At 36.2% G+C, this 9,888-nt stretch overlaps 1 long non-coding RNA gene across 1 annotated transcript in view; it reads right to left on the bottom strand.

Annotated features, from left to right (window-relative positions):
- The window catches only part of LOC108529114 (uncharacterized), a 42,675-nt gene that overhangs the window by 13,043 nt on the left and 19,744 nt on the right, over positions 1–9,888 (bottom strand). The gene's annotated exons all lie outside the window — the stretch shown is intronic.

The raw sequence follows: 9,888 nt of genomic DNA, 5'->3' as shown, positions 1-9,888 counted from the left end.
TTTTTTTTTTTTTTTTGGTTTTGTTTTGGGTGTTTTTTTAATTTTTTTAATTTTTTTTTTTTTTCTTAAATCAGATTTCAAAAGCCAGGCACTAACTGATGGTAATTAGTAGGCATTGGTTGCAGTTTATTCTTGCTGTTCTTTCCAGGCATGCATAATTTTTGTGAAGAGAAAAGAAAATCCAATTACCCCCAAATCTAGTCAGTGTGGCTCATCTGGTGTTGTGTTAGATCTTTAGAAATGGTTCTTAACAATGGAAAGGAAGACATATGGTACTTGAGAACAGCATCTTGCAACCTTATTTATAATATTAAGAAAAAAAAAGCCTAGTCAGGTGAACATTGACATCCTACTTTATGAAAATCTGACACAAGAAATGTTGATCCCATAACACATGTGACATAAAGACTTGCTCATGTCATAAAGAATTTATTGGTGATTTTATCTCTAGTGTCCATTTTACATTTTAAAGGATTTCCTTAAAAATATTTGACTTGAAGCTTTCTGGGAAAGCTTACACAATAAAACTAAAAACATCTGATACAATTTTGAAGGACTTAGATTCTTCAAAGCAAGGAAGGTGAAAATTTCTACTCAACTTTGTAAAGGTTGGGTCTATGACAAAATATCTGATAGATTAGATTATCTTGTTATTTAAATTACTCCTTGAAATGCTGGTTAGTTTCAGAAACTTCTTTGATCTTTAAGTTTCGGAGAATGTTTTAGTATTGCAATAGTAAATATTCAATAGAATTTTGGTAACAAAATATACCTTTTATCATTTGGATTAACATTGTTAGGTCATGTTTTTCTTCTCTATATATTTATCTCTGAAGAATAAATGACATTAAAGGTGAATCAAACTAAAATTGCATATATTGTTTTTTGCCCGAGAGAATTCTCTTGCTGCAAGTAAAAGCACACAAAAAATGTTATTGAAAAAATTCAGGTCTACATTTTTAAATAAGCCCATTTTGAACCCTTCTGATACAAGCATTGTTCAACAACACTTTGTGTTTATAATAGATTTTCATTAACCACCCTTTGTGTCTGACAGATATACTGTCATGTTCTGATGACTTCCTGTTGGACATGAGCAGAAGGGCACCTCCCAGGATTGCAAGACCATCTTTGGCTCCAGAAAATTTTTCTATTCAACGTATAGCAAGACATTGATTACGGGCAGAATTCTCCAGTTATAAGAGCTTTGCTTTCTTGTCTGGATAATAGTTTGATCATACCATATTTTTGCCAAAGGATTGCTAACAGACTCTGACACCTTATAAATTTAAGTCCAAATTCCTCAACATAGTCACCAGGTTCTCATCATGGGACTTACTGTCTTCCTTTTACTTCCTCCCGCAAATCAAAACCTACCTTCTGTTTCAGTCAAGACCTTCTTCCTGCATTCATGCTGATTTCCCTCTCAGAGCCCAGGCTGTCCCATACCCATTCATCTTTTTCATACATCCAGTCTAAGATTCCAAAGAAAGCATACTTTCTGGACCAGGTGTTACGCTGGGCATCATGACAGCAGAAAGGTGAATAAGGTACAGTCTCTGTCTTTGAGGAACTCATAGTTTAGGGTTGAATATGGACATTTAACCAAATATATAAAGTAACGCAATGAAGTAAGGGCATTCAAGATTAATTAAGGAAGGGATTTATTTTAGGGAATGACATAACAGAAGAGGCTGTAGTTGATTTGAACCTTGAAGAATAAACAGGAGTCTACCATGAGCATTTGGATTTTGTCTAGTAAGTTTTTTTATGTCTAGTATAGACCTTCAAAAATATTTATTGAAAGAGCCAGCAAAATGCTAAATGAGTTTTGGTGGTGGGGAGTTTGTTTTAATACACTTTTCTTCCCCAATTCTGACAACAGCCTTGTGAAGCTGGTAAGGCTGTTAGAGCTATACAAATAAGATACAGGCCCAAAGGAAGTTGACCCAATACGTGGAAAATCTGATACCACATCCATTCTTCTGACTCTAAGGCCTTTGTTCTATCTACTCTGCCTTTCTACTTCCCTGAGTGCTCTTTTGAATTTCCTGACTGCTCCCATCACAAATAAACACAGAGCAGACACTCAACAATTGTTTATTGATTGAGAGAGGCATATCACTTTGATGTCAAAATTTTAATGCAGATTTTCCAAACACTTTAATAGCGCCTAAACTGGGCTTTATACTTCTTTAACTTGGCCCATTGACATTTCTCTGTCTTTATACTTCCTGAGGCAGGGATGAACTGCTTGCTTATTTGAAAACAAAAGCATGTAAACTATAGGCCATCAATACTGACCATATTGAAGAATCTCACTCCTAGGATATAGTCAGAAGAGTGTTAGAAGGAAAAACAAGAGGAGGAGGCAAGTCCACAACCATATAGGAACTTCTCAGAAGTCACTTATCTCCTAGGCAAATAATACCAATTACTCTGCAAGTTTTCTCTATAGCCCTGGGGCATGGTATGAGACTTTTTAGTTGCCCAAGTGCTACTTTCAGAGGTTCAAAACCACAGAATGGATATTAATTTCCACAACTGCATTAATGTATCTCCTTAGAGAAGGAATTGAAAGTCTTTCACTCAATGTCAAGCTTTCCCAGGTCTTTACACTTGAGCACCCACCAGCTGTTCTACAGGCAAGTCATGGGGTCATAATTGGGGAGCAATGTTCTCCCCAAATGTATGCTTTCCTTTCAGATAACTCTCCCAGAACACCCCACTGACCCTTTGTGCCTTAGTGATGAAAGAACATTTTTAGGTGAGCTGGTGTATTTTACATAATGTGTTCCCAGATGCTTTCCATGAATGACTCAGGCCATGGTAAGCTGCATAAAATTCTGGTGCAGCAGCCGGAAGAAAGCTGCACTCTGTTTAAGCATGAGTGTTGTGTTGTGAACAGGCTGAGTAATGATGTTCTGTGAGTGACTAGTCCAAGGAAAGGCGAGTAGGAGTCAGACTCTCTGACTTCAAATGTCAGCATAGATGGAACAAAAATGAGCAGGTTAGTTAAACTCTTTGGGCCTCAGTTTCTCATTTGTGAAGCAGGAAAATTAATAGCTATTTTTGCCCATTTGACTACAGTGGCAGGAAAGGTCATGTGTAAAATCAGGTTGACTCTTATTTATTGAATGTTTCATGAAAGAAGCATACATGTCTTCAGAGAATATACCTGAAGAAAAAAGAGATTGTTTCAACCAATGTTTAGTGTCTGGTGCTAGGGATATGGCAGTAAACAGATGTGTTCTTGCCCTTAAGGGCTCATGTGGTAATTTAGGAAACTGAGACTAAATAATTAATTGCACATTTAATTATACAATTAAAATTGTGATAAGTATCACACAAGAGAATTATGTATAAGAGTATAAGAGCAGAAGAAGACAGTCTAGTCTCAAGAAAAGGTTCTGTATGGGAATGACATTTAAGTTGAATTGTGAGAGAAGAAGGGTAAATTGGGAAGTGGCAAAGATGTGGGAGATGCCTTTTTAAAAGGAGGAAGTGTTATATGTAAAGGTTTGTGAGGCAATTGCATGTGGCAGGAACATAGAATTGAAAGCAGGACTTCAGGGCTGGGGCAGCGGGTGTGGTACTACATGGTGCTGAGGGACCACCGTGAACCAGCTCACCTGGGGCCTTGTATGCCAAGTGAAGGGCTTCCAATGGTTATTGTAGGAAGAAAAAGAGACTTTGCAGAGTTCTAATGAGAATGGCTTCATCACACCTTTTTTAATAATTACACTGAATGCTGGGTGGAAAATGAATTACTGAAGCATGAGACTGCAGAAGAGGACACCCAAAAGGACATTTAGAAAATGGAGTCTACCCAGTTTCTTCCTGCTGTGTACCAGGAATCAAGGGCCACCATTCTGGTGCACTTGAATAGATCCTGACTTTTTGTCCTTTTATGCACATCAAACCACACGTAATGTTCTTATATTCTATTCTTTCTAAATCTCTGCATGATAAGATAAAATGTGATTATTTCTTGACATGATGTTGATAGGTGGTAAGCTAGCCTCCCCAACTAACATAGCTATATTCTAATAGTATTATAACTGTCTTTTCTCTTCATTAAATATTTACTAAGAAAATAAAATCTAATTGTAGAGATAAGTTGAAGATAGATGGATGAATACATAGATATATAGATAGGTGAAGATAGATAAACAGATAGATGAATGTGTGGATAGATAGATAGATAATATCAATTAATATGCTTTTAGCTGCAGAAAACAGAAATCCCACATAATAATAAGTCTTGAGGCAAAGCGGTTCCAGATTAGTGAATTTGTTGATTCATCATCATTTTAAGAACCTAATTATTTTCTTTATTTCTACCTGACTATCCTCAACATTTGACAATCTCTCTCCTTTTTAAAATTGCATATATGTTTGTGGGGTATAATGTAATGTTTTCATATAAATCTTGATGGTCACAAGCTGGTTGCTGTTGTCTTGCAGTCGCACCCCATCAATCCAGAGTTGTGAAAAGGGTTTAGCTCTTCCAGGTGTATTCTTGAGAGATAAGAATCCTGTCTCAGAAGATCCTCAGCCAACATTATTCATGTTTCATACTAGGCAATTCACAAGGGAATAAAATGCCTATTATTTTGAATTTATTAACTCAATTGTCTTAGAGTTATTACAACTCTCATCCTGGGACTGAAATTTAAGGCAGGCTTTCTTGAAGCAAAAGGCCTTGCTGAGTCTCTATAGAAAATTAAGATTTATTATTAAGGAGAAAGGGGGAATGGCTTTTGGATGGCTGAGACATCAGTGGTGTCTGCTTCACATATGAAAATGAAAGGTAAATCACAAAAACAGTCAAGCAAATGAATGATACTCAAAGTGTCATGGCAGCTTGCAGCATCAACATTACCTGTCAGCGTGTGAGAAATGTTAATCCTCTGGCCCTACTCAGGACCCATTGAATCAGAATGTTTGAGGGTGGGCCCAGAAATCTGTGTTTTAGGTTCAGCAAGTGACAGTGATGGAGAGAATAGTTTAAGAATCATTGCTCAAGTCAAAACGTGTTTCAGAAGGTTGAATGACACCAAGCAAGGAGTTGAAAACGTGGATCAGAGCTGGGGGAGAGGGATCAGAGCTAGGAAATTTGACTAATCAATTAAAACACAGGCCTTGTATCATGCTAATAATGGAGACATTTTGCAAGGAAGTCATTTACCATCCTCTGAATCATATTACCTTCCTTATCTACCGGTAGAACCATCTTGGCTGCCAGAATAAGACAAATGATGTAAAGATAAGAAAATATTCCACAAAAACTATCTGAGGAAAGCATGATAAATAATTCACTGGGAATAATGCCTAGGCACAAAAGAATTTGAGTAAGTTTAGAATTTGGAAAATAGATAATAAATTCTGGGACATAAATATGGAAATGAAAACATGGAGTGACTGGAAGGCATGCTATTTTACAGATCCAGAACAACAATTATAGGTTCTTTCTCTGGACATTCCCAGATGCTGATCAAAGAACACTTGATACAGCTGCAAACTGCCAGCTAGTAAATCTATATGGAAATTTACAATGTACATGGGGAATACTTTTGTGAATCTGAATTGTGGGAGTGGAGATAAAAGTTTTCATGTATTATTTTTTATTTGTATGAGTACATGTAGAAGCCACACACCTGCTACAGATGTTGCTCAAGGAAACACATAAGTCTGACTTATAACAGGCTGAATTGTTTTCAAAATAAAAAGTGTAGAAAAGAGTAGAACAGAGTCCACAAAGACCATCCTAAGCACATCGTCTGGAAAAGGAAATGCGTGGATTTCTGCTGCCTTGGCATATCCCAGCATCATGGTCAACTGAATTTAACCATAAAAGACTTCCTTTAGAAGAGAAGAAAAGGGCAAAACAGATTCACAAGAGGACTGGAAGCAGAGATGTTAACACTTAGGAGGTAAAAGAGAAAAACAAGTTAGACATCAAGCCATAAGAATAATCACCTCCAAAAAGCACCCTGGCTAGCCTCAACCTTGTTCGAAAGGTACTTGTACACAATTAGTTTGCGTACTACTTTGAAGTTTTTGGAGGGTTTCTTCTCAAGCAGTGGTTCTCAAATTGTAATGTGTATCAGAATTACCCACACAGTTTGCTAAAACACAGGTTTCAACTCAGTAGGTCTATGGAGGGCCTGAGATTGTGCATGTCTAAGAAGTCAGAAATGCAGTTTGAGGATCACACATTGACAACAACTTAGTTAAGATTTTGAAGTTTTTTTTTTTGTACTTTTTAATATTTTCTACTTTTCATTTTTGCTGACACACACACACACACACACACAAACACACACACACAAACACAGCCCTCTGACAAGACCTAGAACTTGCTTCATAGTCCAGGAACATGGGATTACTGGTGACTGAAGACAGCTAGAATAACACTACGTTTGGTACCTCTCATGCTGATTACTCAAGACACAACATTACAAGGGCAGAGGAGGAAGTTCTGCAAGTGTAACTTTTCTTTTTCATTTACCAAACAGAGGAATGAAAGTCTCTTGGAATTCTAGATAGAATGTAAGTATTATATTAGGAAGGAAATAAGGAAAAAAAGAACAAGGTATGGCCAAAAATTAGTTTGCTAATAGTTTTAGAGAATGTCATGCACCTCTAACAGAGAAGTTTGAATGCATGAAATCCTGAACATAAAGTTGACTACTAGTATATTAGAATTAGACATGAGGCATAAGTTTATAATATATAAAAATAAGTTATGAGACATAAGTCTATCATTATTTTAAGAAGAATGATTAATTTACCAAAGACAGTTGAAGCTGGACTAGCTGAAAAAATATATATGTATTAGTCCATTCTCACACTGCTATGAAGAAATACCTGAGACTTGGTAACTTATTTTAAAAAAGAGGTCTAATTGATTCACAGTTCCACATGGCTGGGGAAGCCTCAGGAAATTTACAATCATGGTGTAAGGCACCTCTTCCCAGTGCTGCAGGAGAGAGAATGCGCCAAGGAGGAATTAGCCAAATACTTATAAAACCATCAGATCTCATGAGAACTGACTCACTGTCATGAGAACGGCAGGGGACAAATCACCACCACAATTCAGTTACCTCCACCTGGTCTCTCCATTAACACGTGGAGATTACGGGGATTATAATTCAAGATGAGATTTTTGGTTGGGACATGGCCAAACCAGATCATATTGTGACTAGGATATAAAGTTATAGTCATTTTTTAAGTGTTGTGATTCTGAAGTTTTATACTTAAAACAAAAACATAGTGGTTAGTCCAACAACTCTACATATGAAGATTAGTATTGCAGAGTAACCATTTAAAAATGTACATAGACCAGGCACAGTGGCTCACACCTGTAATCCCAGCATGTTGGGAGGCCAAGGTGGATGGATCACTTGAGGTCAATAGTTTGAGAACAGCCTGGTCAACATGATGAAACCTCATCTCTACTAAAAATACAAAAATTAGCTGAGTGTGGTGGCACATGCCTGTAATACCAGCTACTCAGCAGGCTGAGGCAGGAGAATCACTTGAACCCGGAGGCGGAGGCTGCAGTGAGCAGAGACCTTGCTGCTGCATTCCAGCCTGGGTGACAGAGTGAGACTTTGTCTCAAAAAAGAAAGAAAATGTACATACGTTTTTCAAAAATAAAATTTATTTTATTTCAAATATACGAGAGTAATGATTGAATGTAGAATTTTCTGAAAATTTGGAAAATTTGACTTAAAACATTTACTCAGTCTCACTGTAGAAAGACAATAAATATTAATATTTTATTGCATTTTAGTCTTTTAGGCATCTTCTATGTAATTTTGATACATAAATTTTACATATAATTTTACAGTGCTTATTTTACTAAATATTATGAGTATTTTTCCATTATTAGAAATAACCATTAGTATATTTAGTGTCTACATGGACTGAATGTACAATCTACTTGAATTTCTTTTTATGGTCAAATGCTTTGTTTCTGCCTTTCCTCCATATTCTAAATAGCACTACAATGAGTACATTTGTACACAAAAATTTCCTTGTATTTAACATGATTTTCGTAGAATAGATTCTTGGATTTAAAATTACCTGTCTCAGACTTGGAAATTTAAGATGCATTCTACACATTGTCAAATTATTTTCCAAAGAAGCTATAACATTTCTCTTTCCTGCTAACAATACACTATCTCCAGTATTGAATATCCTAAATTTAATCTCTGCCAATTGGATAAGTAAAAATTTAGATCTTGTTTTAATTTGCTTTTTGTTGTTTACTAATAAATTTTTTTCATGTTGGCTGATGAAATATATTTTCTCTTATACGCATTTGACTTTCAATTCTGTTCACTTTCAATTCAGATATCGATATTTATTTATGAAAAATATGAACATGCATTTCTGAGAATTAATAAAATAAAATAAAACCTAGAAACATAAAACATCTTAGTTGGTCTGGGAGAACCAAGTGTCATAGGTATAGAATAACTTATGCTTTCCAATTTTCACCTTTCGGAGCCCAGACAATTCAGTATTGTGTTTGAGAAAAATAATTCCAAAGTAAAACAATCATAACATTAGGATAAATAACATCATTTAACCTAAATCTTTCCCAGGGTAAGTGCAACATCAAAGATGTGGCCTGTTTAAAGACAATTGCCCTCAAATGGAAGATGTATGGTCAACGTCAAAAAGTTTGGGTTTTTTCCTCAAGTGATCAACCTGTAAATGGGAAGAGGGGCAACATGTTTAGTGGCAAACATGCTAAATAACTGCTTCACCATTTCCCAAGTATTTACTGACCACTGGAATGGACACATCCGCCAGTCCACAGTTAAGTAAAGCAAGTTTCACTCAAAGAAAGCAAGTTTGGTGATCTTTGTAGATTTTCAAATGTCCTTCGTCTTGGAAAACGTGATTGACAAAGGAAGTGCCAAAAAGATCAAAGAACTACCTGGATATAAACTGTATCTGGAAACCCCTTTTTTCAAGATTTATCCGTTGGAGGAAATGCCAGGTCTTGGTTAACAGGACAGTTGATGTCCTAGGCTATTGATGAAGGCCATAAATATATGCTCATTATGCTTGTTCTGTCACAGCTTTTGACATCTCTGTATGACTAATCATAGATCAACCACGGAGAAATATAAAGTAAATGACTCCCTTTCCCTAAAGTTCAGAAACGCAAGATGCCTAGAAATTGAATTTCTTGACAATTTTGTACTTTTGCTGTTCTTTCTCAAGAACTGTAGGATAATTGATGCTAAACAGACCTATGAATACTTGGTGTGTTGTGTGTGTGTGTGTGTGTGTGTGTGTAAAATAAGATGGCATAATGATGTTCTATATGGCACTCTAATTTATATTAGAAAAAAATACATTTTAGAAAAAAGCAATTTTATCATGTACAAATTTAATGTCCATGTTTCTGTATCTGTTTTGTTTGTATCAGTGGTATAATGTTTCCCTTAGAAAGGTGAAACCTGTGCCTAATAAGGAGAAAACAATTACTTCATAAAAAATACAAAGCCAGAACTCTGCTAAACATTCAACTATCTATGTGTAGTGTAGAAGTGTTTGTGTGTAGCTATCCTAACATTTCTATCCCCTTTTCTAGCATGACAAGAAGGAGGTAAACAAAAATTTAAAATAGAAACTCCGACTTCTCGTTTGGCCATCCCTTCTGCCAGCTCTCCTGTTTACTAGTAGTTTCTGGTCTCCAGAGAATCTGACCAGCATTGGTTTCCAAAAGCCTATGCCTTTAAGGCAGCAGCTCTTCCCCAAAGACAATTTTGCCCCCAGAGGCATTTGGCAAGATCTGGAAACAATTTTTTATGGTCTATGGGGTTGTGACTGGCACCTAGTGGGCAGAGGCCAGGAATGCTG

Source organism: Rhinopithecus bieti, unplaced genomic scaffold, assembly GCF_001698545.2.
Source record: "Rhinopithecus bieti isolate Rb0 unplaced genomic scaffold, ASM169854v2 scaffold_4981, whole genome shotgun sequence".
NCBI lineage: Eukaryota > Metazoa > Chordata > Mammalia > Primates > Cercopithecidae > Rhinopithecus > Rhinopithecus bieti.
This window is presented reverse-complemented; position numbering and strand designations above follow the sequence as displayed.